This window comes from Andrographis paniculata, unplaced genomic scaffold, assembly GCF_009805555.1.
Source record: "Andrographis paniculata isolate CXL003 unplaced genomic scaffold, ASM980555v1 Contig56END, whole genome shotgun sequence".
In the NCBI taxonomy this organism is placed as follows: Eukaryota; Viridiplantae; Streptophyta; class Magnoliopsida; order Lamiales; family Acanthaceae; genus Andrographis; species Andrographis paniculata.
The window spans coordinates 2323499-2329663 of record NW_026137591.1 but is presented as its reverse complement, the minus strand read 5'-3'; the positions used below and the strand labels follow the sequence as shown (position 1 = coordinate 2329663).

The 6165-nt window shown below is 33.7% G+C and overlaps 1 protein-coding gene across 1 annotated transcript in view; it reads left to right on the top strand.

The window, feature by feature from the left end:
• The first annotated feature begins 3120 nt into the window (after nt 1-3120).
• The window catches only part of LOC127256598 (uncharacterized), a 95597-nt gene continuing 92552 nt past the window's right edge, over nt 3121-6165 (top strand). The window contains exon 1 of the mRNA XM_051282706.1: nt 3121-3143. The gene's annotated coding sequence lies outside the window, so the exon portion shown is untranslated. The remainder of the gene's footprint in view (nt 3144-6165) is intronic.

Genomic DNA, 6165 nt, shown 5'->3' with positions numbered 1-6165 from the left:
TGACTAAGTCAGCAGTGTTTATCCCAGTACGTATGACTTGGAGCATGCAGAAGTTGGCCAAATTATATGTTCATCATGTGGTTAAACGACACAGTATTCCTGAGGTAATCATATCGGATCTTGATCCACGTTTTCAATCTCGATTTTGGCAAAAATTGCAAGAAGCCGTTGGTACTCAGTTGCATATGAGTACTGCATTCCATCCAATGACTGATGGTCAATCAGAGAGAACTATCCGTATTCTGGAAGATATGCTAAGAGCTTGTGCAATAGAATTTCAAGGAAGTTGGGAGGACTACTTGGATTCAGTGGAATTTTCATATAATAATAGTTATCAAACAAGTATTGGAATGGCTCCTTTTGAAGCTCTTTATGGACGAAGATGCATGACTCCTTTAAGTTGGGATGACATAAGTGATCGACCGATATTAGGTTCAGAAATGATCGAAGAATCAAAAAAATAAGATTCGAGTTATCAAGGAGAAGATGAAGATAGCTCAAGATCGCCAAAAAAGTTATGCCGATAAAGCCCGGCGTGAAGGTCAATTTCAAAGTGGAGATTTCGTCCTGGTAAAAGTATCTCCAATGAAAGGTATTAGAAGGTTTGAAATTAAAGGAAAATTAAGTCCGCGTTATGTTGGACCCTATGAAATCCTCGATCGAGTTGGGGATTGAGCTTATCGGTTAGCATTTCCTAATTCCTTGGAACGAATTCATAATGTGTTCCATGTATCACAGCTTTGTAGGTATGTCGCAAATCCTTCTCATATTTTATCTCCGGATGAGTTAGAGCTAAATGAGGATCTTTCATATGAGGAAATGCCTCTTTGGATCATGGACACAAAGGTTCGAACTATGAGGAACCGAGATATTCGTATGGTGAAGGTAATGTGGTCCTGGCATGGAGCGGAGGCGGCCACGTGGAAAGTAGAACAAGAGATATTCAAAGCATACCTACATTTGTTTAATTAAGTAGTGTTGTTATGCGTTTGAGTTTCGATTTCGGGGATGAAATCTTTTAGGAGGGAGTGAATTGTAATAACCCGATTTTCGAGTGTATAAAATAATATTATTATAGCAAATAAATATTTTTATAATATTTTGGGATCAAAAAATTAATATTTTAGAATAAATTTTATTTCTATTTTATATATTGATTATAATTATAAAGACGGTTAAACAGATAAATATCGATAAGGATAAATATAAAATATAATATATATATATATATAATAATATAATAATAATAATAATAATAATGATAAGGATGGATGATGAAAATAATATTAATTATAACGTTTAACAATAATAATAATAATAATAATAATATAAATTATATATATATATATGTAATACACAAACAAACCAAATCCATATTAGGCAATAGAAGAGACGTCAGGGAGAAAAGGAGAAGAAAAAAGATGAAAGAAAAAGATTTAGCCGTTCGATTTTGATTCCAACTTCGGTATTGTATTCTTTGTTATACGTAGAATTTAATTATAGATTTTATTATAAATTTAGATATTGAAGATATTAAATTAGAAATTCTTCAAAAAATTCATAATTGGCTATTTGGTTATTTAATCGACGAATTTCTTTAGCTAATAGCCTATTTATAGTCCTAGCATTATATTCTGAGAATTTCGTATCTATCCGAGCCAAATTGAAAACTGCAGTGTACTGCACCTGCCTGTTTATTCATATCTTTAAGTATTTTTATTTAATAATCGGGCGATATAAATATTATGAGCTATAAGAGTATTATAGCTAGAATATTGTAGTCTACTAAATATAAAAGTTTGAAACCCAACGAGCTAATTATAGAAATTAGCTTTTGAATAAGCAGGTAGCTCCTATGAATAAGCATATAGCTCAGCTGATTTGAGTAAATAATGTGGCAGGTGTACGTTGGAGGAGATTTGGGTGAGATTGCAAAAGCTAGGGAGTGTCGATAAGAGGTAAGCAATAAGAAATTAAATCTAATTTTAAGAAATTAGGTATGCATGTTGCATGCGATTCTAATTAATATGTTAATGTAATATTATGTGAATCATTTTGTCAATGCATGTATATATTTATATATATGTGTGTGCGTATGCATGTGGGAGACTTCATTGTTTATGATATTTGATATACGTATTTGATCGCGTGGATAAATTTATGAAAAGGAGGATAGGTGAGCTGTCTCACCAGCCTTTTTCAATAAATTCACTTATTTGATATGTTGCACACATATTGCACGATTTATCGGATATGTTTTATGGATCTATCGTTTAGTCTCCTTGTGCGGTAGTGCTAGGCGAGGGCATCATCTGGGGTTAGAATATTCCACCCCGATGTACCGTAACACTTTGGCGATAGTGGACGATAGTAGTCGGACAACTGGGTGACTTAGTCACACGGTCATTCAGGGATTAGACCCATTGTAGTTGAGACGTATTTGGTCTAATCATTCGTATTCGGTGTTGTTCCACTCATTAGATTTGCACCTGGTGAGGTCTACCGGTAGTTTAGCATCATATGCCAAACTCCAAACGTGATCCCGTTAGTTCGTGAGGAGGAGTAGAGTTTCCTGGTTTCCCTTGGGTGATTCCAGGTTGCTCGGATTTTACTACATTACACGGGATAGGGCTAGTCAGTGGGGGCCCTATCTTCGCTATCACAGACTATAGGGCGTCTTGTGGTTAATGGCAACAACGTTCGGCTATCCATGTATTGATTGTGGGAGTCATATGGTGGGTATATGGAAGTGACCGGATGACCGTTATATTATTATGGGTTTATCAGGTCCTTCCTTGAGCCAAGGATTTTCAAACTATTTATTGATGATGGTCTAGTGAGCTTGTTATTACGGGGCCGAGGTTATTCCGGCTACTCACTTCGGTGGATGTATATATATGTGGATGTGCATTGTTGTCGAGTTTGATATCTTTGTTGCATCGTTTCACTATTGGCATGACTTGACACGTATTTTATGATTGACGGGAATTAGACTTTATTTTAAAAAGGTATGAAATGACATATTTCACGTTAGTTCTTAAAATGGATTTAATTCTAGACTGCTTTTCAGAAAAATATTTGTTTCAGGTATGCATGGGACGTCCGAGGCAGGGGATGTCTCGGGATATAGAAAGACGGGCTGAGTGAGTGAACTTACATCTATTGTATTATATGTAAATTTTTAACCGAAAAAACCTCTTGTTTAGGAGCGTGTTTGTAAATATTCATAAATTAGATTTTGTTATATAATAATGCGCTTTTATGGTTAATTTTAGCCTTAACACTGTATTGTGGGGCCCGAAGTAGGAAATGACGACCTCATGATGCAATATGGCGGTATCATTTCCAGTATGAGCCAACTGGGGGTGTTACAAAAAATAACCAAATTTTTGCATAATCTCTAATTCTCTATTACTTAAATGACCTAATCTCCTATGCGACAGTTCAATGTTATCTTGGACAGCATTAACACACATTTCACATTCAACAACAGCTATAGCAGTCACAACATAGAGGTTATTTCTCAAATCAGCCTTAAAAACAACTAGAGTACCCTTTGTAATTTTCATAAAATTCATTCATCATTTTCCTTTAGCCATAGGGATGAGAAACCAACACAAGAAAGTAAATTATTTGACAGATTAGGCACATGTCTTACATTGCAAAGTTTTAGCACATTGCCCAAGTTAAACTTTAAAACAACAGTCCCTGTCCCCTTAACACTACAAACCCTATTATCAGCCATTGTTACATTACAAGTTGAAAGAGTTTTGTAATCACTGAAAAATTCTTTAAAAGAAGTCATATGATAGGTACATGCCGAATCTAATAACCATTTATTTTTGTTAAAATCAATTATATTCGAACATTTAACAGTTACAAAAAACATATCACCTAAACAATCATCATGTAAAATCAAGTTTGCATGTTCATTTGAAGTGGTATTAACAGGAGTTGTCCCATTGCTAACATTGCTATTATTATTAACATTGTTACGATTTTGCTTAGGACAATTCATAATAAAATGTGAAGGATCCCCATAATTAAAACAACGTTTGACGTACTTAGAGAGGGTTTGAGACCTATTCTTAGACTTACTTCTAGGTTTCTTCTTATGTTGACTATTATATAAATTATTCCATTGTTTATTGTTATTGGAAGAAGAGCCATCCTTACTAGGCCTAGAGAGAGATCCACCCCTAATATACATGACTTCACCATGTAACTGTTTACTAGTTTTATAAAGTTATAAGTCAATTTCTTTAATTTTTAGACCATTTATAACAACATCAAGTGTAATCACATCCCTACCATATTTTATTGTTGATTTTACATCTGAATATGAACTAGGAATGACATTTAACAAGACAATAGAGTTGTAATCATCTATATTTTTATCCCCAGTCAGTCTTATATCTTGAATTAACTTGGTAAAAAATATCTAGAATTTCATTTATTGTCTTAGAAATGTCTAATTTGAAGGTAGAGAATTTTTCTAGAAGGTATATTCTATTTGGAAGAGAGGTTTCAGTAAACATATTGTTTATTTGTCTCATAAGTCCTTAGCCGATTCATAAACCCCTAATTTCTAATTACATGGTTAGGTAGGTTCAAAATAATGCACGATAACACTAGCTCATCCAGTTCATTCCTCTTAGCAAAAGGAAAATCAATTGTTTGTTCTAATCCAACGGCTTTAATCAATCTTTGAGTTACAAGGACATTTCTTATCTTTTATTTCCAAATAGAAAAATCAGTTTTTCCATTAAAGGGTTGTATATTAAAGTAGGTTTGATTTGTCATTTCATAGAAAATAAAATAAAATAAATCTGATTTGATAAAATTGTTTTTAGCAAAGAACATATTTAAGAAAACAAATAAAATCACACAAAATTTCACAAACCGGCCACAATCTCACACAAACAGATTAAGGGAAAAAAAGATTTTAGTTTTCTAAACACCCAAAAGATCACCAATCAGTTATGCAGAGACTCAAAACAGATTTGTAACTAAACACACAAGAGAAAACCACACAAATACTAATATATTTAAGGAGCAGTTTCTTGTTTTCAAGAAACCAACTCAACTAATTGTTGGTATTTGCCACAAATTTTAATAGATTTGACAACTTTAGCAAGATACACACTGAACAGTTACAAAAAGACACAAAACAACCACAACACAATGAACCCCACATGTTTAATATGGAAAAAATGAAAATGTTACCGACTCCTAGCTCCGCAACAGTTCTTTGACTTTCTTTTAGTAATCTAAGAGACTCCACATGTCAACACCTTGTTCACTGTGCACTTAATACACATATTAGTAAAGTTTGGATGGTACAACTAAAAAAAAACCATAGAAATCAACCACGTTGGGATGATTTCAGATGTAAATCTCCTACAGGACTTGTTTCAGTCCTTCACAAGGAGAAAACAAACTTTACAAAAGTGAAAAACGCCCTAAATCCAGGCTTCACTTCAACAGTGCTTCAAAAACAAGATTTTGAAAACAATCTTGAGTCTATTTACAAAAAACTTTTAATTTTTACAATGAGAACAAGTTTTTCAACATTAATTCTCGATTTCAAACTTTCCAGTAAACAAAACAAGCTTTAAACAGCTCTGATACCACTTTTAATCATAATTTCAAGATCGACAGCTTGTTATTTACACATAATTGAACAAAATTTAAAGAAAATTTAAAGGATCTTTTATATATCGAAAGCAATGAGTTCGGACTCAGGTTACCCAAGCAGAAATCAACTGTAATCCAACTATAGCACACAAACAAGCCCTAAACCACAACTGACATCCACGGAAATGCAACAAACATATGAATCAAACCCCGATCTAAGGAAACATCAACAATCTATGCCTATTCTCATTACGGACAGACAAAATACACCACGAACTGTAAAAAATGCAAAGATCGAGAAACCAAATTGAAGAATAGCCTCAACGCAAGCTGAACATCGAAGCCTGCAGTTGAAGCTCCTGATTCGCCAGATAGATCACTGGAGAAAACCCAAGGAAGACCGATTGGAACCGCTGTCGGGATGCTAAGGTTTTTAGAGAAATAAATCACGATGTGAGAATGAGTTAACCTCCTCGATGAATTCGCCCCAACATATATATATATATATATATATAAGAATAAGATTAG